The sequence below is a fragment of the Labrus mixtus genome, chromosome 18, assembly GCF_963584025.1.
Source record: "Labrus mixtus chromosome 18, fLabMix1.1, whole genome shotgun sequence".
Lineage (NCBI taxonomy): Eukaryota > Metazoa > Chordata > Actinopteri > Labriformes > Labridae > Labrus > Labrus mixtus.
Window position 1 is genome coordinate 3,524,142 of NC_083629.1, and position 23,692 is coordinate 3,547,833.

The 23,692-nt window shown below is 39.5% G+C and overlaps 1 protein-coding gene and 1 long non-coding RNA gene across 2 annotated transcripts in view; one reads left to right on the top strand and one right to left on the bottom strand.

Moving 5' to 3' along the window:
• The window catches only part of LOC132993047 (uncharacterized), a 329,764-nt gene that overhangs the window by 108,442 nt on the left and 197,630 nt on the right, over nucleotides 1-23,692 (top strand). The window lies entirely within an intron of this gene.
• Nucleotides 1-23,692, bottom strand: part of LOC132993397 (leucine-rich repeat and fibronectin type-III domain-containing protein 2) — a 154,571-nt gene that overhangs the window by 82,028 nt on the left and 48,851 nt on the right. Inside the window, exon 2 of the mRNA XM_061063221.1 lies at nucleotides 18,381-18,509. The gene's annotated coding sequence lies outside the window, so the exon portion shown is untranslated. The remainder of the gene's footprint in view (nucleotides 1-18,380; nucleotides 18,510-23,692) is intronic.

A 23,692-nucleotide genomic window follows, 5' to 3' on the forward strand; every position in this document is an offset into this window, starting at 1 on the left:
TGTTTTAGTATAGTTCTATGCCAGTGTAGGAGTGTTTGAGTATAGCAGGTACATTGTGCCCTTTAAACAGAGAGGTGGACAACATTGATGGTGTCAATAAAGTTCTGAAGACGCGACCAGATTTCAAACCTGCAATGTTTTCCATTTTCTTAACTAAAATGTCAATCTCTCCTTACATTTAAACAAATGTTTTGGGGGATGTTTCTCTTGTATTGAAAGTAAGAGCTTTAGAGAGTGAGGGAATAACTGAGAATAAGAGAGGTCTTGAGATGTAAAGGGGCCTCTGGCTTTACTTAAACCCAGCTGTTTGGCCTTAGTCATATTCTAACAACAACCTCTCTTAACCATGACTCACTTTCATGTTTTTTTTTTTTTGTTTTTTTTTTAATTGAAATTTTTGAAAGCATCTTATAAAAATCAATCCATCAAATCTAATGCAAAATCTGATTAAAAACTAACCATATAAAGCAGGTCTAGACTGTGACTTTAGTTGTATCATTAACAGATAACCAACTTAATCCACCAATGAGAAACCACTTGGTAACACTTCAGTAGAGAAAAAACATCTTTTAAACAGTCAAAACCCTAGAGCACAACAGGAGATATTTGTAGACAGCCATCTGTCGGAAACCAACTGGGTGAGGAAAGTTCTATTTTGGTGATAGGGTAGCATGACTGGCACCTAATCAATCAACCCTGTGTGAAGGTGCTGGGTGTTGTGTGGATCAGGGTGTGGTTATGGTTGTTCCTCTCTACTCTGCGTTTGTGTAGCTTAGCACTGACAAAGGTAAAATGGACACATGCTGTGCACTTACATGCCAATGTACTACGGTTATTATCTGAATACGATTATTATCTAAATAATGAGGCTGATGAGGAAGCACAAATAAACTACAGTTCCTCGAGTATCCACTTGATGCTGACTGCAAAAGTCAAGAATGAACATCCATACTAAAATGCAGATGTTTTGATTATATAAAGGATATGAGTTAGTCGTCAATTTGCGCAATAAGGGGTGTGGGGGGAATTCGGTCTTTAACAGCAATGATGGTGGTTGCTTCCTGGAGTTGGGTCGGATATAGTTTGTTTCTTGTTCGTAACCTACACAGAAAATCGCTCAAGAGTCTGAAAATAAGCGGACCAAACCCACCTCTTAAGCCGCGTCAACACAGCTATTTGGTCTGCAGCAGGGTTTGATTGACAGCTTTCACACCAGCACTTGACAAACGGCGTCGAGTTCTTTTGAACAGGTTAGGTGTGAAAAACACCCCAAGGCACCCAAGGCACTCACTGCCCATCATAAGTTCTTAAAAACATGAAACAGATATGAAGCTCTGAGTCATGGCTCAGAGAGAACAGAACACAATTCAACCAACACGGTCAACTCCATATACAGAAAACTGTTACTTAACACTCAACTCAACAGTGTGTGTAGGCTGCACAGCGTAGTGTCTGTGCCTATTGTGTGCACCCATCTACAGTATAGTTATTACTCATGCTATTGTTGTTTTTTTTTACTTGTGCCAAACAACAGAAAAATACATTTCCACACACAAGGCCTCAGGCTTTCAGATCTCATATAGACGGTGAGACAATAAAACCAGAGAACCTTTTGTGTTCCTGGAACACAGCTGTGTTTTCATTCCAACTTTGACTGATAGATTACAGCCTGGTTGCTCTTCTTTTCACAGTCAATACTTTTTAATTAAGGAAGGTATCTGCTGACTTTTTGATATCAGCTAAATCTTAAGAAATTATTTTCTTTCGTATGTTTGACACTCTTGAATGGAGGTGGATGGTAAGGTTTGAGATTTAATTTCACATTCTGTTAGCGTCTGTGATGAGATGATGGCTCAGGAGGGATGGCGATGTGGGATGAAATGCATTTATGAGTCAGTTTCATCCATCCTGCTTCTCAAAGATAGTGTTACAGACTCTGCACCTTCAGTTACCATTTACAAGTATAACTGAGAGGCTCAGTTTTCCATCATACATGCGGCCCCTGGTGGTTATATGTTCTGTTTTTCGAGTTAGTAGAAGTTGTAGACACGTGCAGCGTCTACATTTAATCCCAAAAATGTAACAACCACAAAGGCTACTCTTGTGCAGAAAATATATTCTGACTTTGACTTCTCCATGACAACAGAATGTCTAAAGCTTTTTTAAAATTATTTTTATGTGAGATAATAAACAACGACACTTAAGCCTTTTGGAATGAAAGCAACTGGAGGATATTTGTAGTCCATCACTGTGAAACGACTTGGCTGTCGTCTGAAGTTTGAAATGCTTCAGCGCTAAACATTTTGGCAGGCGGTGGCCTTGTCTGGCAAAGGTTGACGAGATGACAAATGAGTGTTTGATGATGATTGTTGTTCATAAGTTTGATGTGTAATCAGGGCCATGTAATTGTTTGGATTAGTCTTCTTCATCGGATCACTTTGATGCTCTCCTCCTCTGACATTGTTTCCTTGGATGCATGACAAATGTTGTCAATGTTCTTGGTGTTCTGATTTTCTGGATTGTTATTGGGACTGTTAAAGATATTAGCAAATGGAGGAAACTCAAATGTGATTATCTTCATGAAAAGTGCATTTTCGTAGTAACTTTTTGATCAATTTATTATTTAAATTTTTGCATTTAAGATCACGACTTCAAACGCCTTTGTATGACAATCTTTGGAAATTGCTGTCTTTTTTCAAGCCATTAGTGTAATAAATTGTATGACTTGATGAGGCTGTAGAGCAACATGATGTCACTTTTAAAATCAGCCTGAATAGTTAATGGGATGCAAATGCCAATAACTGGATTTTAACAAAATTAACTTTAAAATGATCGCCACGTGGCCGGTAGCCTAGTGGTTAGTATGCGTGCCCCATGTACAGAGGCTATAGTCCTCCAAGGTGGTCCAGGTTTGAATCTGATCTGTGGCTCCTTTCCCGCATGTCATTCCTCTCTCTCTCTCTCTCTCTCTCTCTCTCTCTCTCTCTCTCTCTCTCGCCAATTTCTATCCACTGTCCTATCCCTACAATAAAGGCAAAAAAAGCCTAAGACTAATTGTGCACCTGTCTATCAATCAGTCAGTCCATACATCTATTCATCCATCCAGTCATAAAAATATGAAATTTTTTGTGATACTCACACCCAGCTTTATTGTCCACTTTACTCTAAATTAAACTGTGATTAATGAAATTAACATTGTGCTGTATTGAAGAAGAATGAGTGAAACCATAAACTCCTTTCAAAGTAATACAATTTAAAATCAAGTGAGAAATAAATGTATTTTCTTAACTCTCATTTTTTGCAGCTAGAGGCTGTAAAGCAGAATTTTACAGGTGAAAGACAATGCGACATCACCTTCAGATCTGGAGTCAACATTTAAATCTTATATACAGTCTACTGTATTCTCTTCTTTCTGCAGTGCTCCCTGGTTCGTAGACGTCTGCATAATGTGAAACATGTGAAAGCTGGAAAATTTTTTGTAAAATTTAAATGATGAAGACATTTTTGCCAAAATTCAATTAGTTATACTATACCGATATTTTGTGTGAACATAAACCAAGGCAAGACACTATCATGTATATTTAGTTCATTATATATATATGACCACAGCATAATTGTTTGCATGATATGGTAAATGGAGCACTTGTTTAGTCTTATCACAACTCAAAGCAGTTTTTCACAAGTCACATTCACAACACGTTCACACATTGATGGCAGAGGATGCTACGCAAACTGTCCATCAGTGTTAACTAATCCACTTCATACACATTCATAGAATTAACAGACCTCTGGATATGGCCCTCTGGAACAATGTTCAGTGACTTGCCTCAGGACACTTTGACTCTTGGACTAAAGGAGCTGGGGATCGAAAACAGCCAATCTTCTGATTGACAGATGACCGATTATCCCACTAAGCCACAGCTGCCCCAACAGCAGGACTTGGTTTTAGAAGTATATGTCAATTGTTCTCCACAGCATACTTCATATTTATACAGCATGTTATCCAACAGAAACAGGGACATTATGCATTCAAACCTCTGGTTTATTCATTACAAAATCTTGCTTAGTAGCTCTAGTAATAAGCTTGTTGTGTCACTTGTGTACTTGAATGCTGGTTATCATACCTGAAGCATTCAGTGCATCCCACAGGTGTATATTTATCTATCATCTAAAATTAAAAGCCTGTATTGCACTTCATTAATTCACAGTATACTGTAAGACAGCCTGGAGTATTAGCAGCATATGTTTCAGCCCCAGGCTTTTGGAACTTCAGTGCCTGAACGGTAATGACGCAAGCATTACAAACAGCTTTCATCCACACATGTGAGGCAGGTGAATGGGACTCAGGCACTATCAGGCAGCTCCAGGGGGGCTGCAGAGCTGATACTCAGGAGCAGTCGAGCCATTGAAAGATTTTTGAGGAAGAGGATGACGCGATCGTGCACTCAAAAACTTCATCCCTGGGGCTTGTGCTACTGTTCGTCAAGCACAGTGACAGTTTTGGGACAAGTTCATGAACAGCTGCTGTAGGAGGCTGAGCTATTCATGGATCTCTCACCATCCAGACATTTTCTGATCAAAGCTCAGTCAAAGTAGGCAAAAAAACACATTTAACTGCACAGAAGATTCTCTGCTACCGTTTCATCAGACCTTTTATATAAAATCAGAACGACTGTGGGATGTTGCAGATTTTGTTTTATTGTCAAGTTTGGTTTAGTCCTTTTTAACTCCATTTGTTTGGGTGATGTTAGAAGCATATTATATGTTGTTTTCTTCCATAGCTCTCAGAGTAAACGCTTCCAAACACACCCACTTGAAAGGGTTTCTGCAGCAGAAACAATACATGGGATATTCTCAAAACTGGTGGCACATCAGTTGCATTACAGTGGATCATGCTCACAGCACTTTGATTTTATTCCCGTCACGGACAGTAAGCCTTCTGCATCTTGAGAACTGGCAATAGCGCATCCAAGCAGGAGTCCTACACTATATCTATGTCACAATAGTTGATTTTCTTTTAAAATCTATTGAGCTACTCAGTTGTTACATGAGAGAATTGACAATTATCAATCAGGGTATTCACTCAGTTTATTTTTGTTCTGACATAATCCATCCTAAACCTGCCCACACAAGTAGAAAAGTGTCAAACCAGCAATATTTTGTCAGTGGGAAAATATCTGGCCGTGACATATTTCCAGTATAACAAGCACACCAATTCCTGCATTGCTTTAATTTCAAATAGACCAAACGGCTTAGGTGTGAATACACCCTTCATAACACAGCTCTCTCTCTCTTTTTCGCTCTCTAGGTCACTCAAGAATGGCTGCACTGTCTTTTCTCACCTAGCAGAAATTAGCTTAAAATTTGGATTATGGAATTGTTTGGATGGAAAATGAACTGGTATTGATTTACAATTTATTGGGTATGAAGGCTTTGACAATGTCACTTCTAGTACATTTCACTTACTTAGCAGGGTTATGGGGAAGTAAAAAAATACAATGCCGATGTAATGGAACAAAGACTTACAAGTGGCTACTTAGGTGGAGATTGGGTTGGGATGAACTACTTAATGTACAGCAGGGGTAGGGAAGGCAGCATACGCAGCCATCAAACTACCTATTCAATGAGCAGTATGGCATGCTATAAGGCCAAAGTTGAGTGCAGATTGCTTAAGTGCAGCACCAAACTGCGAGGGCGTGTTGGATAAGCTCAAGTAAGAGGGGGTGTATTTTATGTAAGCAGGGTAACGGCCTCTAGGTTAAAGGCTTTGCTTTGTTTCATTTGTCATTACTATGACAACTTTTGGCCTAAATTGTTCATATATGCAACATCCATTCTCCTTCTCGCCCAAGAAATCTTACGTCCATTATCTATACTGCTGTTACCTTTCAGGGTTGCGGGGCGTTGGAGCCAATCCCAGCTGTCATTGGGCGAGAGGCGGGGTAAACCCTGGACTGTTTGCCAGTTAGTCACAGGGCTGACAGATAGAGACAGACAACCAGCCACACTCACATTCACACCTGTGAGCAATGTTGAGTCACCAATTAACCAATCAAGCATGTCTTTGGACTGTGGGAGGAAGCCGGAGTGCCTGGAGAGAACCCACCTCTGCACAGGAAGAACATGGGAACTCCATACAGCAAGGCTCATGTCCAGCGGGGATTTGAACCAGGAACCTACAAACAGGAATGCAAAAATAGGCATAACCCCTGACCTTTTAACACCAAAATCTAATCAGTTATCCATGGGTCATGGGTTCAAGTGGATGTTTGGATATTGTCCACACGTGAACCTTCCATCCATTCATCAAAACAATTGGAAAAGCCAACGGAATAATGGGCAGAAAAGCGTTTATCTAGCAAGATGTAATGTTACAATGAAGTTAACATCTGACCTTTTGGTACAGAATGTCTTCACTTCATCATTTTGGGCCGTATTTTAACAATCTAAAGTGCAAGGTCTTAAGCGCATGGGGCTAGATGATTTAGAGCTCGTCTGACTACATCTTCTATGATCAGTAGAATACAATCTGGTGAGGGAACACTCACCGCTACCTCTTAGATGTCTGCTCCACCTCAGAGGGATTCCTACTTCAGCCCAGCATGGGCCAAATACGCCAAGCTGAGGCCGACACCAAGCTCTCCATCATGCTGGTGTAGGCCTCAGCTGCACTCTGATGCGTGCGGAAGCACACACACTCACCTGCCGGCACACTTCAAAGAGCTGGATTTATTGTAAACCTCAAACATAACCATGAGCACAAACTTACCATCTTGCTGACAGCTATCAGACTGTCCAGTTTTATGCATGCAGTAGATGAGATAGTCATGGATGCCGGCAGAAAAAATAAGCAAAAAGAAATGTTGGCTTGTCCGGATATTTCAATGATAAATGAAGTTGCACTGCTGTGTCTAGTGTGTAAATGTGCACAGTGTCTGTCTTTATTTGGAGAGGAAATATATTTTGATTGTTTCTGATGTTGTGGGAATGCTTCAGGGCATATAACTTCCATCTACGACCAACATATGTCATACAGTATAGCCTGTGTGTGTTCTGCATGTTCAGGGTCATGATGGGAGGAGAGGAGGTGAATGAGCCGGCTGGAGCCTAATGTTTCCTGGAATACAAGATTAAAACGTGCCTACCTGCAGGTGCACCCGACTCTTTAAGGATAGAGAACCAACACTCTGATTGGTTTGATTAATGTTACTCCTATGTATAATCGAGCAACTTAATCCAGCCTCTTTGCCCCCTTGGCCTCACTTAGCACCCAGATTTGTGCGCTGCTTAACAGGCAAAGTGCAGTCAGACACGCCCTTGGTCACTTAGCAACATGTGCTATGGACTGATCGCTTTAGAGTTTAAATAAGGCCTTAGATGGGTTTTCGGTTGTTTTATGGTGCAGAGGCTTTGTGCTTCCTCATGATACCAACACAGCTTACCACACCTCTTTATGAGACCAAAACACCAATGGGAGTCAACACTGGGACAAGTGAATTTGCTGTTTGTACTGTATACAAACTGGGTTAAAAAAAATGACAACTGTGTCAGGTAGAAAATACCAATGACATCTGTGTTGCACACATAGAGGTTTTGCACCTGATAGGTCCCTCAATGATATTAGACAGATATCAAACACTGTCATAATTATCATATGACCAATGCCCCTAAATGTCCATGTGGATGTCTGTGATAAATTAGATGAAATCCGTGCTGACTTTCCTGAGCTGTTGCATTCATAAAATGGGACCAATGGATAGAGCCAAAGACTTTACATTGCCAGCCACAGGCTCACACTGGCACTGAGGTTTAAAAATATCTACTAAGTCGAATTATTGTAAATTCCCATTCACAAGGAAGCACCTAAACGAAATGTGTTAAATAATCGCCTGTCGTTTAAAGGTCGTAATGTTAAGAAAATTGGCGTTCAACATATTAATAACTTCAGAAGAGGAACATTTGAAGTGAAAAGTCCCCCACATCCTTCTTATATTTTAATCTCAGCACATTCAGAAGAAGAAGAAGATATACTTTATTAATCCCACATGGGAAATTACATTTCTCATTACACTGAGACATTCTTCGCACATAAGGTGAAATACACACACATGGACACACAGGATCCTATTGAAGAATGAGGAGGCTGCATATTAAAGAGCACCCCAGCATTTGAGGGTAATGTGCCTTGCTCAAGGACCTGGTAAACACCAGGAATTGACGCAACAACCCTACTATTCCTGGATACTGCCGCCCCTATTATACTGTGCTTCAATCAGTCCATAGAGATTTAGACTTCACTTACTCATACATTAAAGAGTGGCACATTGAGATCACATCAATATTATATTGGCTATTAATATAGCTATAATGGAGGACTGAGTGTGCGTGTGCGTGCATTTTTCTGTATGTGTGTGTATTGGGGTTGGCTCTGGAGGAAGATCTTTATTTGGAAAAATCAATTAGTGTGCATTTGATGTGATCGACTGAATATATTCCTGCTCTGGGCAAAGAGCTTGGACAGATAAGAAGCAGCAGAAGACTCAGACATTTCATCTCGGACTTAGTTTCTGATACATTTGATCATTAATGGATATCAACAAATGATACCGTGATTAACTGCCAAATGGACTGCACCATTTATTTTTTTAATAGCGCTTCTCTGCCCCCATGGACAAAGTGATTAACAAGCTTTTACTTTTATATTGACTGTAGTGTAAGTATTCATTAGGAATGATCACCTGTGATCACATTAGATAGCTCTCAAGTGAATAGCCTTGGCAAGATGTCTCAGAGCTGTTTTCAAAGTATCAGTATCTTTTGTGCCATTCCTCACAGCGGCTTCAAGTGTGTCATGAATATTCTGCGTAAAGTGTTAAAACTTTTTACTGGTGCATCACAAAAAGCCAACACAGCTGACAAATAATTATCTGTCCTGCTTTTCAGATAATTCAATAAATTCCAGAAGGATATGCTATATCATCCAAAAAGTAACAATATAATTTATAGTGGACTTTATGTGGATAATACAGAAGCTTAAATATTAAGACTAACGGTGTTTTCACACATGCACAAAACTCCCCAAAAAGAATTCCCAAAAATAAACTAACTTTTTCCTGCCAGCCTCCTTGTTCAATTTCCATCTGAGATGATGTGTGAACGCAGCAGGAAAATTCACCCTGAACAAGCAGGAGTGATGATGTTTATACAGTGTAACCAATGAGCTGCGACCATCCTATAGGTAATGAAGCTATTACTACTCTTTTCTGGTCCCCAGTATTTTGTTCTCTCTTTGTTCCTTGACACTGTGAATACATCCAATAACACGCACAGTATCATTGATATAAAGGCAAGAATCTGCCATTATAGTGTCCGACTCTGTTGCTTTCTCCGTCACCTTCGATCCCACAGTGTCTATCTTACATCATGTCTTGCCTCCAAACCCCCTTCCTCCCTTCTGACAGGGAACTCTTCATGCTTTGAGATACATATGGGAATACTGCCCTACAAAGGCAAAAGGCAGTAACTTCAATTTTTTCGAAAATGAGTTTTTGTCATTTTTGGAACATTACAGATGTGCTTTATCATGTGGACAAATATCTTGAGTCAATTGTGTTGTTTTTTTGAGAAAATAGTAGGTTGTATTTGCCTTAACTTCCAAAAGCCCTCGAGAAACCAAGGCAGAGTCCAGTAACTTCACTCATCAGGGTCTTTGCCTTTGAACTGCAGCATTCCAGAATGCTCAAACTGAGTTAAGGTCTTCTGTCTTTGTTTTACTGCGGATCAAAGTGGAGTTACTGTTTTACTGCAGTGGAGTTAAGGTGTTATTCTTTTGTTTTAATATCTGTCATCAAGCACTTAATTGTGCCATGATCACTAGATTTCATGTATATGTTATCATTATTATCATATACTGATTTAATATAGTGATCAGCAACCAAGGGAGCTAACAAATGGAAGTTAATGCCTTTTGCCTTGGCATGACCCTTTATTATTGTACAGGCAATGCAACAGCAGAGTACCTTAACTTCCAAATAAGGGTCAAAGGTCATGTTTAAGCTCAAGATTTTTATGTACATTAATAACCTCATTAAAAAGACAAAGAATTGCCACATTTCCAATATTCTGCCTGCAACTAATTTGGCTGGACAAGAAAAAGACTTTAAAGTCATTTTTCTCAGTTCTACACTCTGGCGACTTAAGGTCTTTTGCCTTTGTAGGGCAGAATAGTAAGAACCTCTGGAGGATATCAGGGGCAGGCTGTCCTGAAATTTTCTCGAAATTTGTGTGTGCATGAGTGCATGTGTGAAAACAGCTTAAGAGTCCTCATCATCACAGTGAGGTTATGCTTTTTGCTTAATGACAATATGCTCAATATTTTACAGTAAGATTTAGAATATAAAGCATATATACATTGTTTATTATGCATTGCATGTTAGCATGCTAACTATTAGAAGGAAAGCTGGGGCTCATGGGAATGACATTGCACGTAAAGATGTTTTTTATCATGCTTATAAACCCCTCTATTTCAGCCCTGCTCAGAACAGGCTGTTTCTGTGTCTGTACCTTTAAATGTAAATTAACTGTGTCTGACCACGCCCCTCTCTGGAAGGGTTTGGGTGACTCTGGCTTTCTTGCACCATGAAGGATGGTTTATGGTGTGAAGGGGGCTCAGAGGTCACCCATCTGGGGGAGGGGCTACTGCCCTTTGTGATGTCACAAAGGGAAAATCTCCAAACGGCCTGTTTGAGCAGACATTTTCTGAAAAGTGGAGCAGGAAAAAGACGTAGAGGATAGACTTTTCTCATAATTGGGGGGTTTGTAGACATATTAGTGTTAAAAAAACATGGTAAAGTGTATTTTGCATCATATTTGATATTTAAAAGATCCTTTAAGTCTTTACAATTCATCCTGTCGAGAACAGGAGTGTGTGAAACAGATTAAACAGCAGTTTCATCCAACTGTTTTGGTGACATTTCTTTTGGAGACATAAAAGTCAATTTTATTACAATCTATAAAAAAAGTGTTTATGCAGAAAGAAAGACAAAAACTACAAACCAATTTTTAGATATCTCAAAGTGATGACTTAATGCAAGAATATAAAAGGATGTAATACTATCACAGTCCAGTCAGAAACCTCTAACCGTAAACTTCCTTAGCCTTTGAAGAAATCTCACAAAGCCTGTGATTACAAACCACATAACCACCCTTTTAAAGGTTATACTACTTCTGCTGTGCTGGAATAATGCTTATTTTAATAATTCACATACTGACCCTGCGAGGCTTTTAAATGTGTCTACAGAGCACAGCCTCTGCTTTGTGTTCTCTGCCAACATCTTATTTACATCCTGGGACGATGCCATGCATAAAAGGGGTTTCATCTATGAAGTCTAAAGGTTACGGATGGGCAGTAAAATAACATTTTTGAAGCATTTCTATTGCTTCTAAAAGCAAACCCCTACTTGCTCATAATAATACAGATATGGTATTCTAGCACAGGATAAAAACGATCTGGTTTTATAAGCAATTATAGACAAATAAATGCAAGGAAATGTGACTTATGTAATGCAGCAGCTTGGTAACGGCCCCATATTTTAAAATAGTGGTTCTTTTTTTGGGCTAGCCTCGGGACCTACCTCCAACTCCTTAATGAAAAATTGCAAACCAAATTTCTAATATTTTGCAACCGATGACATTTAATTAATAAAAAAGAATCTAGTTTGGAAACAATATATGTGACAGAACACAGAAACGGATGTTCACAACCCTCTGTAAAAGGCTTCGTGATCTACTTTTGGGTCCCAACCCACTAGTTGAGAACCATTGCTCTAGAGCAGGGGTTCCCAAACTTTTCATCCCGCTAGAGCAGCACGCACTAAGGCCTATCCAAACACTGACTTTAGAACAACACTACAGAAAAGAACAGAACTTTAAAATAATCAATCAATCAATCAATCAATCAAACTTTATTTATAAAGCACCTTTCAGACAAATTAAATTGCAGTTCAAAGTGCTTAACAAGAGTGCAGAAAGGTTATTGACAGTTTATAAAATCATTGAGAGACTATCATTGAGAGACTAATGCACACCAATAAGAATTAAAAAATATGTATAAAAATGAAAAAATAAACATAAAAGCAACAAGATATTAAAATTAATACATAGGAGAAAAACATTTAAAATTGTAGTAGGATAAAAAAAGACAATACAGTAATGTTAAGATTTGAATTGATATAAAGCACTATATAAAAGCCAGACTGAATAAATGAGTTTTAAAAAAAAAAATCTCAATATTCTGGGTTCCTCTCAGACCCTCAGGAAGGTTGTTCCACAGTCTCGGAGCGTAACAGCTGAAAGCAGCATCACCAAAGGTTTTTGTCCTGCTCTGTGGAACGACTAAAAGAGAGGAACTGGAGGATCTGAGGGGCCGTACTGGTTCATAAACTAAAATCATATCTGATAGGTAGTCTGGGGCAAGGCCATGTAATGCTTTATAAACTAATAAAAGAATATTAAAATCAACACGAGCCAGCCAGTGTATAGATTTTAAAACAGGTGTGATGTGTGCTCTCCTTCTGGTCTTTGTCAGTACTCGTGCGGCAGAGTTTTGTAGTAGCTGTAGCCGATTTGTTGTGTTTTTAGGAAGACCAGAAAGGAGAGCGTTACAATAGTCCAGCCTGCTAGTGATAAAAGCGTGCATTAGTCTCTCTGTTTGGCTCAGAGAGAGAAATGGCCTCACTTTGGCGTTTTGTTGTTTTTCAGGTGGTAAAATGCTGTTTTTGTGACACCCTTCACGTGGGCCTTAAAATTAAAATCTGAGTCAAAGATCACCCCAAGATTCCGTGCTTCTTGACTTGGGTTGAGTCCTATTTTTTGTAATTTGGGGGCCAATTTCTCTCTCTGAGCCTTTGAACCGATGATTAAAACCTAAAACCTTTTGTCCTGGTTGAGCTGCAAAAAAATATGTGACATCCAGACTTTTATATCTAAAATACAATTAAAAAGTGAGTCAATTTGTCTGGTGTCATCAGGAGACACGGCTACATAGAGCTGAGTGTCATCAGCATAGCTGTGGAAAGAGATTCCGTGCCTCCTGATGACACCACCCAGGGGTAACATGTACAAATTAAAAAGTAATGGTCCTAAAATTGATCCTTGTGGTACCCCACTGGAGACCTCGTATTGTTTGAAGGTGCAGTCTTCTATCGATACAAAACATTTTCTGTCACACAAATACGAGGTGAACCAGTTAAAAACATTTCCAGAAAGGCCTACATGCTCACTTAGTCTATCTAAAAGAATCTGGTGGTCAACAGTATCGAAAGCATCACTGAGGTCGAGTAGTACCAGAACAGAAGGCTTGTTGTTGTCGAGGTTTTTCCTGATATCATGAACTACTTTTAGCAGGGCCGTCTCAGTGCTGTGGCGTGCCCTAAAGCCAGATTGAAACATTTCTAATGAAATAATGAAACAAAATAAAACAACATTGTTTCATTGTCAATGTTTGACTTTAATTTCAGCACAAACATTACTTAACAACTATTTCACAATAATGGGTAAAATGCTATTTTAATATATTTCAAATTTGTATTTGTTTTTGGGAGGCATCTCGCAACCCCCCTCCCAGTGTCTTGCGACCCCCACTTTGGAACCACTACTCTAGAGGACACTGTCACATCTTAATGATGTGTTTGGTTTCAATATGCCTTCAAAGTCAGGTTAGACAGTTCTGAATTGCATTGAAGTGTTTATAGCACAGGTGTGAAACTCGGATCCTATCTGGTTGTTTGGTAGTCTATACAGCACACACACCACTGGTGCTACAAATCCCAGAATGCACCGCAACAGCCGGTGGGCCAATCAAGACTTGCAATCTCCAGCTCCCCCTCCCCACTACTGTTACTGTGCAGCGCCTCGATTAGGGAAACCTGCAGCTTCAGAGACTGACTGTGTGATCCTGGACATGTATGAAGCAGGGAGAACTTTCCAAGCCAAGCTGTGCCTTTCAGACTGCAGAAAGCTGAATGCAGGAGCTAAGTTTGTGCAACTTTCGTGTTGCTGAACAATGACAAACCAGTCCTCCCTGCTGTGTTCATAGCCTTGCACCGTGCAGGTAAGCTGAGCACTCTTGGCTGCGAGTTCACGCGTCTATTTTCCACCTTTACGCTCAGAATCTCAGTTTTTGAATTGCTCAATTATGTGTTTGCAGTTTAAGTGGAAAGAGCGCCCGTACATATCAAATGGAGCTTATAGAACTTGATTGCAATGTCACACTGTAGCTGTGACTGCACAGCTCCCACACCTCATCCCTGAAACAATGCCTACAACTCCGCCTACAAGCCGCTCGATCGTTCTGCATGTTTGGAAGAAGAGCAACTTTACTCTCTTTGATGACGGTGAGAAAAAACCTCACACAGGTGTCTCTCACTAAAGCACACACTTCATCCTGAAAGTTTTCACAGCTAACACCTTTTTTTTCATAGCCAAAGAAAAAATGCCAAACATCTGGCTACATTTAAATATACGTCTCCTTTTTTCCACTTTTTCCTGTAATCACAAAATCGACTCTTTATGGTTGAAATATTTTCACTGGATAGTTCACATAATTCACACTTGATGGCCTTGTTAATATTAAGTAATGTAATATTTTACATGTTCTCAATACCATAGTTTTCTGTTTGATGGCCTGTTTCTAAAACTGCTGATAGAGGGAGACTTAAAAACATGAATCATGCTGATGAGCCTTATATTTTAAATTCTATCTCTCTTATGATTCATTTTTATACTATCTTTGGTTTGTTCTGACCTCTTTAAGATGTTTGAGGAGTAGTTAAATTCATATTTATGTTAGAATAGTTCATCATAGTACCTCTGATGGTCAATTTAAATCTGTTTTTTAATAAATGCTGACCCTGTTTGGGCCTCAGATTAAAATGTTTACCCCGCCTGTAATTGAGTTTGACACCCCTGATTGTACATAATGAATCCACTAGCAGCCTATTTATGTGTTCAGTCATATTGACTTTGGCAAACTCTAAATCTGGCCGGCCCCAGTTGAGGTCTCATTTGACAAATCCGGCCTACAACCTGATTTGAGTTTGACACCCGTGGTTTATAGGATTGGTGGAAAGGTCAAACAAGTACTACACTTTTACCAAGAAGACCAGTGTTCAATGCATACTTATTTTATTAAATGTACATTTCTTTTTAATGTAATTTGAACCACAGTCTTCTTCCTGAGACTATCTGAGTAGGTTGACCAAACTGTGTCTGTTCAGCGAGCTTTGAAAGTCCAACTGAATGTTTCCCATTGGGGCATCTGAACCATTTCATTTTGACTCTAACTGTATATTTTGACACCGATATTTGATCATGTAGACCTGCAAACCCAAAGCTTATGGTACCTAGATCATCATATGTCAAAGCACAGTGCCATGCTAAGCTGCCATATTCAACAAGTTGGGAGTTGGTTTATTTTCCGCTGGACTTTTGAGTCTGTAAATGTGATTTGTTGGATGGGGACACTCATAGATCCCAGTGGCACTGACTTATATAACTGGTATGAAACTCTTGCTACGCTCTGATTTTTCAAGTTTGCAGTTTATGCTGCCAAACACATCATCAGCTCATTACATGAAATTAGCCTTGCCTCATTGTATTCATTAGCTCTAGCTTTACTAATACTGCCGGCCTGTGTCAACTGTCCGAGCTGCCAATGACGATTAACACTACTTTCATCAAACTAGAGGATGACTTAGTACTAAGTCATGAGGGGGATTTGACAGCTGAGTGTGATTTTAAAAAATCACAAATGTCAACTTGTTGCCAGGTAACTGGGTGAATGCATCTTATATCTTAAAGTTTTTCTTCCTAAATAACTCAAATTCTGGTGTTCATGGTCACTGGGGACTTAATTATTTAAGAGGGAAAGATAAACAAAGCTATCTGGTATTTTCAGGAGGTCAAGGAATAATGGTAAAGCCCAATCCAATCCCCTGAGAGTGTGACGTCTCCTCTATTGGAATGAAATTCTCTCCTCAAATGCAATGCAAAATAATTCACAGGCTGCTTGTGTTTTCAGCTGACCCTGCTTGTCCTTCACAGTATCCTGGGATTCTCAACCTATAAAACAGGTATTATTATCCTCCGCTCGTGACGAAACTTGGCAGAATATTCTACAAGGACTGTGTGCCAGTCATCGGTCCTCAGGGGAATGTCGTGGCCCCAACCTCATCTGCAGCTATCATTGGCTGTGTGTGAGCTGTTCACATCACCGGGAAGCAAAGCCAAAGGGAAGTCAGGGAAAAAGCAGGGGGGGGACAGGGACGGAATAGAAATAAGAATAGGTTGATAGAATAAAAGATGGATGGGGAGCAGGAAATACGAGTGGAGTAAAAGGGAAAAAGAAATAGAAAGCGGATGGATACATTTTAGGATGAAAGCCAGAAGAGAGAATGGAATAAAAGAACGAATAGAGCGTTGGAAGGAAGGAATGATGGAAAGGAGAAAAGGAAGGCACAGAAGAACAAAAATCTAAATCAAATTAAGGATACACATTGGCGATGAAAGAAGTAATACACACAATAGAAGTTGAAACCAAAGACCAGTAGAAGACAACAAAAGGAAGGAAGGAAGGAGGGGAAGTGAACAGAACCAATGAAGGATGAGGAAAGGCAAGAACACATTTTGGAGGGCAGAGAGGAGTCAAACAGATAAGGAAGCTTACAGAATGGGAAAAAACACAAGGAAGGTATAGGACTCAAAACACTGGAAAAAGGTATCAAAAAAAATATCAAAAGTAGTAGTAAAGGATGGATTTTCAGGAAGAATAAAAGTAACACACCGAAGGAAGTGGGAAGTAAATAACAAAGGAAGGAACTAAAACAGAATGATGGAGGGATGGATGGACGGACGGATGGATGGAACACAATATATGAGATGGAAAAAAAGGCAGGGAGACAATAAGGAATGACTCAAAACAGTTGGAGGGGAGGAAGCAGAACCAGACCATTAGGTGAAAGACCGAAACAATAGAAAAGGTGAGGACAGATGAAGGGAATAAATCAAAAAGTAAGGAAACAACTTAGATGGAGGGAAAACAGGAAGAATGGGGTAACAAAAGACAGAGTGAAGGGAGGGAGGAGGGACTACACAGAAGCTATATGAGGAAGGGAGAAAGGAAAGAAGGCTGGAGAGAGTTGACGGTCTCAGCTCATGCAGGTCTGATTGATTCCTGCCAGGCCTAACTGTGCTGAATCCTTCTGAATATAAATGAAAAATAAGGCCTGATCGACTCTCCCTGGAAGTAAATAAGAAAAGGAAAAGATGAAATACTGTGGAACAAGAAGTTAGTGGGGTTATTGATGATTTTTGGCCTATATATTTTGAATTTACTTTCCATTTACTCTTCACCTTCGAGCAACTATAAAGACTCCAATCAATCTGCAGTGCAATCACAGCAGCAGCGTAGCTCCATATGCTGCTGCCCTGCTGCTGACACGTGTAGGCTGAGGAATCACACAGTAAACATGATCCTGTCAGGGAGGCTTTGCAAGACCGACACTTTCGAAAAAGCTTTTTTGAAACTGATGTCAACATTCATAGAAAAACGGGCGGACATCCACAGACTATCAGTGCAGTGCTACTGCAGCACCCACACTGCAGTAGAACTGGGGTTGGCAGCATTGAATGAAGGTCACAAGTGGCTCTCTCTTCTATTGCAATTAACCCGGTTTCTCTGTGAAGCAGCAATCTATGGGGAAGCAATTAAAACCCAAATTCTTCCGAGTGTGTGGACTTCACAGGGAAAAAAAAAAAAAAAACCTTGGATAGCCCAGCATTTCTTTGGAAGACTTGATTAGTGATATTCTTTTAGATAAATGACAATTTGAAAGGAGGATCATAGAGGCAACATGAAAAGAAAACGAAAAATATGAAGTGGTGCAGAGTGGATTAAAGAGAGAATGAAACGGGGGGGGGGGGGGGGGGGGGGAGAGAAAAAGGGCAGAGACAACTGGGAATCGTCAAATAACTCCTTTCTCGCATCTGAACTACGATTTTGTTGAAAAATCTATTATTCCGTCAGAGATATTGAACAGATTCCTCATTTATTCTCCAATTATTTGCTTATGGAGTCACGCAGCTCATGCATAAAATCTTATCAACTCACTTGACTCCTCTTAATTCAAACACAAATAGAAGGTGCCCCATCTATTTATTTGCTCTGAATCCTCGCTGTGTGCTTATGTGTGTGTGTGTGTGTGTGTGTGTGTGTGTGTGTGTGTGTGTGTGTGTGTGTGTGTGTGTGTGTGTGTGTGTGTGTGTGTGTGTGTGTGTGTGTGTGTGCAGTACGTCTGCGATGTGTGAGCGCGCTGTGTACTGACCTTGAATTCCTCCTGCGGGCAACAAACAATCCCAAGTCTTCCCCCTCCTCCCTCGGATGAGCGTAGCGAGGTGTCGTCTCTGTGTGTGCAGAGGAAGAAGTCCTCCAGCTCATGAGTTCACTCTTTAACCTGCAGGAAAACAACAAGAGGCAGAGAGCGCGAGAGAATGAGAAACAGCTCAGATCTTTTGGCATTTTGTGTGCAATCTTATCCTGTTATTTTAGAAAAAGGAGAGAACACAAGGTCTGCCCGAATCCTGCAGAGGTCTGGAGTCAGGTTTTATTTTCGAGGATTCATTGCATCCTACCCTTTGAAAAAAATCTAATCCTGAAGCTACTGTGCAATGCTATTTAGGGATGACTTCACTTCTGCATGGACAATTTTATGTCTCTTTAATTGGCATACTGAAATTACGGAGGTGTGGCTGATACAAAATAAAACCTACAATTTTTTGCATTTTTTCAAAACGTTAGGTGGACATCTCTAGCTCTTCAATGTACTTTGGGATAAGAGAAGTTTTCATTAGCCGTTATTAGCTGCTTACAGACTGCGTTTTCGCAACAGTGCCGTAACAAAGTTTCTGCTGTCATGCCCTCCTACATGCACCTTGCACCCATAACTGCTTGATCCCATTGTGTCCAGAACAGCAGGAGCTCCACGTACAGTACACACACGCTCAGTCATGCACATACGCACAGCTTTAATCTGCCACGGTGGCTACGACGTTACATACTTCAAGCTCTTTCCCCCATTACACCTCTGTCACATACTTCCACTGGGCATAACAGGGTAGTAAGTATTCTGCCTTCAACTGGCAGTATGTAGGCGCCAATTTGTACCCAGAAGGAAATCATCATCATCATCATCATCAACCTTTATTTAAGTTCTCGGAGAGATCATTGAGGGCAACCCTCATTTACAATGATGCCGAGAAAACATACATAAATGATAAACAACGAGAAATGAGATAAAGCTACTACAGAAAATAAAATCAATAAAAGAGCAATAAGAACAATAAAATATAAACACTAAAATAATTTAAAAGCTTGAAATTACTACAATGATAAGTCAGTAATTAAAATCAAATAAAACAGTCACAGTCAGGTATTGGGCGGTTAAAAATAATATTTCTAAAGTGTCCATAAGGGATAAAAGTGCTCAAAGAGTTTGCAGGAGGTCCAGCTGCAATAATGAGTATTTTGTTTCTGTGGTTAAGTTAATTTCATAACCTTCCCTCTATCAGAAGTCTTTACTTAATGTCAAAAATAAAAGCAGGCAGTACAAAAGTTTAAAATGACAGCCTTGCAAAAACGTTTTAAAATTAGAAATAATGGAATTTTGGACATGCAATTAGAAATGTGATTAATTGTTACAAACTATTGAAATTTGTTGATTAATCACGATTAAGAAACGTCATTGTTTGACAGCCCAATAGCAAATATTAGTCAATTTTACCTTGATTTGACATCAATCAACTATTTGTAGGTAAGTTAAGAGCAGGTGTATTTTCATATAAGAACTTATACGAGGTCATCCTCCATCCTCGACTCACTGTTGCTCCCCAACAAGCTGCCCTGAAGGTCATGAGAAGATGTTGTGACGTCATAGAGCCTTATAGGTCAACACCATAATTGGGGGCGCCTCTTTGTGCCGCGCTGACTTTGCACATCACTTCGGTTGTGTTTTCAGGGTAGGTGCCTGCGGCGTACATCACTCAGCCGCCAGCCCAGCTTCACTTGGAGCTAAGTGCTGTGCCAATTATTGCATGACACCACCATCCATATCTGTTCTCAGGGAAATTCATAATTTATGACACATCCTCTTCTCTGCCTTTAGGGATCTGAATGCCATTATGCTGCTAAAGTGAGATCTGATTGGGCAGCTGCTATCTCAGTCGCTTCTTTGAAGTCGTTTCTTCAAGTGCTCCTATATAGTCGCTATAATGTATCATCATCTAGCTCAACAGACATCCAGTGAGGCAGAGCTACAGAGGCTATACTTCTCTCAAAATGGCATCTGTAAAGCTGTGGCTGAGAATAACTGCTGTAAGGTGTTAGTGCTCCTGCTGGGAAAGACCATATATCTGTTTGTGGACTGAAAGTCAGTCCTTCCATCATCCTCTCTATTAAATCTTCTATATTGTACCAAACATCCCCCTGAAATACAGACTAAACAGAATATGAACTGCCTGTGCTTTAGCCTGAGACATATTGTGTTTGTGTTAAAGTGAGGACACCATTTATTTCTTGTCTAAAATTTTTATATGTGCAATATCATTCAACCACTAGAAATTGCAATTCAATAAAAAACACACATGAAGGCTATCACCCCTGAATCAAAGTTAACGGAATCTAAAATATATTAATTAATTAAGCCTGATTCTTTAAATCAAAATCTTGATTGTTCTACTTAAATCGCTGTTCAAAAGCTTGACTTTTTTCAACGTGTTAGCATTGTATTCAGCAAAGAACATCCTCAGCCTCACATCATCTTGACTTCTGAACTAAAAAGTTTGCATTTCCCTTTTCTTTCATTTCATACAACCTGACATCCTGACTTTGCCCTATATGTCTTCAGTTTCAATTTGGAATTCCTATCCCCAAAAAAACAATAAATTGCGTTTAAACATTTAATTTCATTTCTTTTCACAATAAAAGTAAGTGGCAGCTGGTGCATAATTCACTGTCAGTTTCTCACAGATGGACCTGGATGTACATATCAATTCATTGATGTTAACACATAACAGGCTGACAATTAGCATTTTGCTAATTTCTACATAAACACTTTATTTTTCCTAACTCTTTGGATGTGAACGAATGGAAGAAGTGAAATACAGTGCTTGGGCTGTAAAAAAAAAAAAAGCCCATTTAGAGACATCATACGTTTCTCTTGTATTGACTATCTATTCTAGGTTCCACCAATTTGATAACCATCTGTTGTTCGTTATTTGAAGAACAGTTTTCTTAATTACTGTACAAGACAGGGAGGGCTTAGCCCAAATAGCCCATTCATATAAGCAGCCCCTTAACAAACTGATAACCATAGTGACATATTTGCTTATCTGTTTACCATTTTCGGTCCCACTCTTTGTAAAAAAAAATCCCCAGGGATCTAAATTTAAAGCTTTGCAGTCATCTCTGAGAATAAATCTGTATTTTCTACAAATCTCTGTTAGGCTAACCTCTTCCTTTGTACACTCAGCACCAATAATGCTGAGGTTATGGCACCCATGGTGTTGAAAAGTGCATTTGGAAAGTGTGCTAAAAAAGTCACTCATAAAGATGATAATGGGTTCTGGTTTAATATATGAAATATGGTCACTTCAGCCCAAAACGTCAGACCAACTTCTTTTAATCTCAAACTTTGTCTTTGTTTTAAATCTTTAAATTCTTTGATTATTCTTACCATTCACCTCTGATCCTACAAACCATGTGTGCTTAGCTGTATGTCACTAATGCTAATGATAAAAGCAACCCAAATGTAAGATGTGTCATTTTTCCTTTAGGGGACTGCTTTTTCAGCTGGCACAGGAAAAAAGGTTAACAAGGAATCATTGTTGATTAGCAAATGAGTCAGTAGTGAGTTGTAATACAATGAATCACCTTGTAAAGCTTTCAATAGTGGTGAGCTTTTAAACATGCTTTACATTAAGCCTGTTATAGTGGATATGTTGCACACAGTCTTTTCACCCTTTGAAAGACATCTTGAATGGTGTTAGCATAGAATGCCATGACACATCCTTTCTTTCTTTGAATAGCACAGTGAAAAGACTAAAAAGACTATAATGCTGCTTTTTGCTACCAGATGACAAGTGTGTGATTGCTCCTCTGCTTAATAAAGACAATTGTGCTCTTTGATTCACACCAGTCTTGGATACTTAACTGTCATGATAGGCAATTGGGGTTTGTTTCAAAATCCAGGTTTGCTCTTATTTGGTTTTTAGAACAGGTATGTGGGAAATCAAACTGACAACTCGGAGCGTATGTGTTGACGCCTGTTCAAGAACAAACCTTTGTGCTTTTCCCAGCTCGCTTTAAGTCATTACCTCAGTCAATTGCACTCGATAACACTTTCACCATCATCTCACCTGTCAAACCAAGCCCAATTGCTTCACAATAGCAGTTCAATTATAAATGAAAGTTGTCTATCTGTCACAATAACTGCATAAATATGATTTGAACTACAAAGTGATGGATCCAGCTTTGCACTTTATGAGCAAAACCAGTTTACTGCATGGTAGGATTTCATTTTCCAACCTCTTCTTAAGCCCTGTATGAACTTCTGAAACCAAAACAAGACCAATATTCACACCATCGCGTTTGATTTTTATGGAAGAAGACAGGCTGTGTCCATTTTCTTTTTGCACGTGGGACTTAAAATGCATTCACCCACCAAGCTTTCTGCCAGGCACCCGCAGTGGCAAATAAACACATCAGCTTGAGTCCATCCTCCTCTCCCTTTCTCATATTTTCCAGTCTATTGCCTGTCATTCCCCAGCCTCATTTGAGCTCCTCTCCCCTCGTCGCAGGAGATAGTTCTGCAACTCCATTAGCACAATGGTGGGCTGAGAAATCTGCAGGATTGCACCAACTCTCAGGGACTTTCTGCTTACGAGTGCCTCCCAAAGGTGATGCCATTGTTCTTTCCGCCCCTGTGAGATACCAGTAAACTTTAGTTAGAATACTTTTCTCTTGATTTCATTCGTTTTCAATGGTGTAGTTTTTTCAGCAATAAACTTCAGTTGTAAATGGAGTTAGTTCTTAAAGGTCTCAAATAAATTCAACAAAGTCACATGTTATCACTTTAATTCAATTGAATTTATCATGCATCAATTAAATGAAACAAACATGACTATTGAGCTACAGTACCTATCACATCATCAAGTTTTATCAGGTGTGCACAGGTAGTAGATGTTGAATGTTTCATTAGAATATTGTGGCTTCTTACAGCTTGGAGTCACAAAAACAACAAGGCAGCATCCAACTTTAAGAAAAGACACATTTACCAAATTAATACCATGATAATTTCAATGCAGAAACCAGTTATGATTGAAAAAAAAACACTTTTAAACCTGTAGTATTTGGGTGATTTTAGACATTTTCAGTCACAATGTGCCAATCTCAGTAGTTGTGTCAGCAACGGAATCCAACAAAAAGCTAACAGAGCACACTGACACAGTGATGTACGACAACAGTCCTCAGGTGTAAAGAAACTTATCTCAGCCCAACACCCTGCCTTCTCCCACCATTCACTGTTGTCTAAATATATCTCTGGAATGGATTGAGGCAACTAGACACTGCTACAGTGTGCCA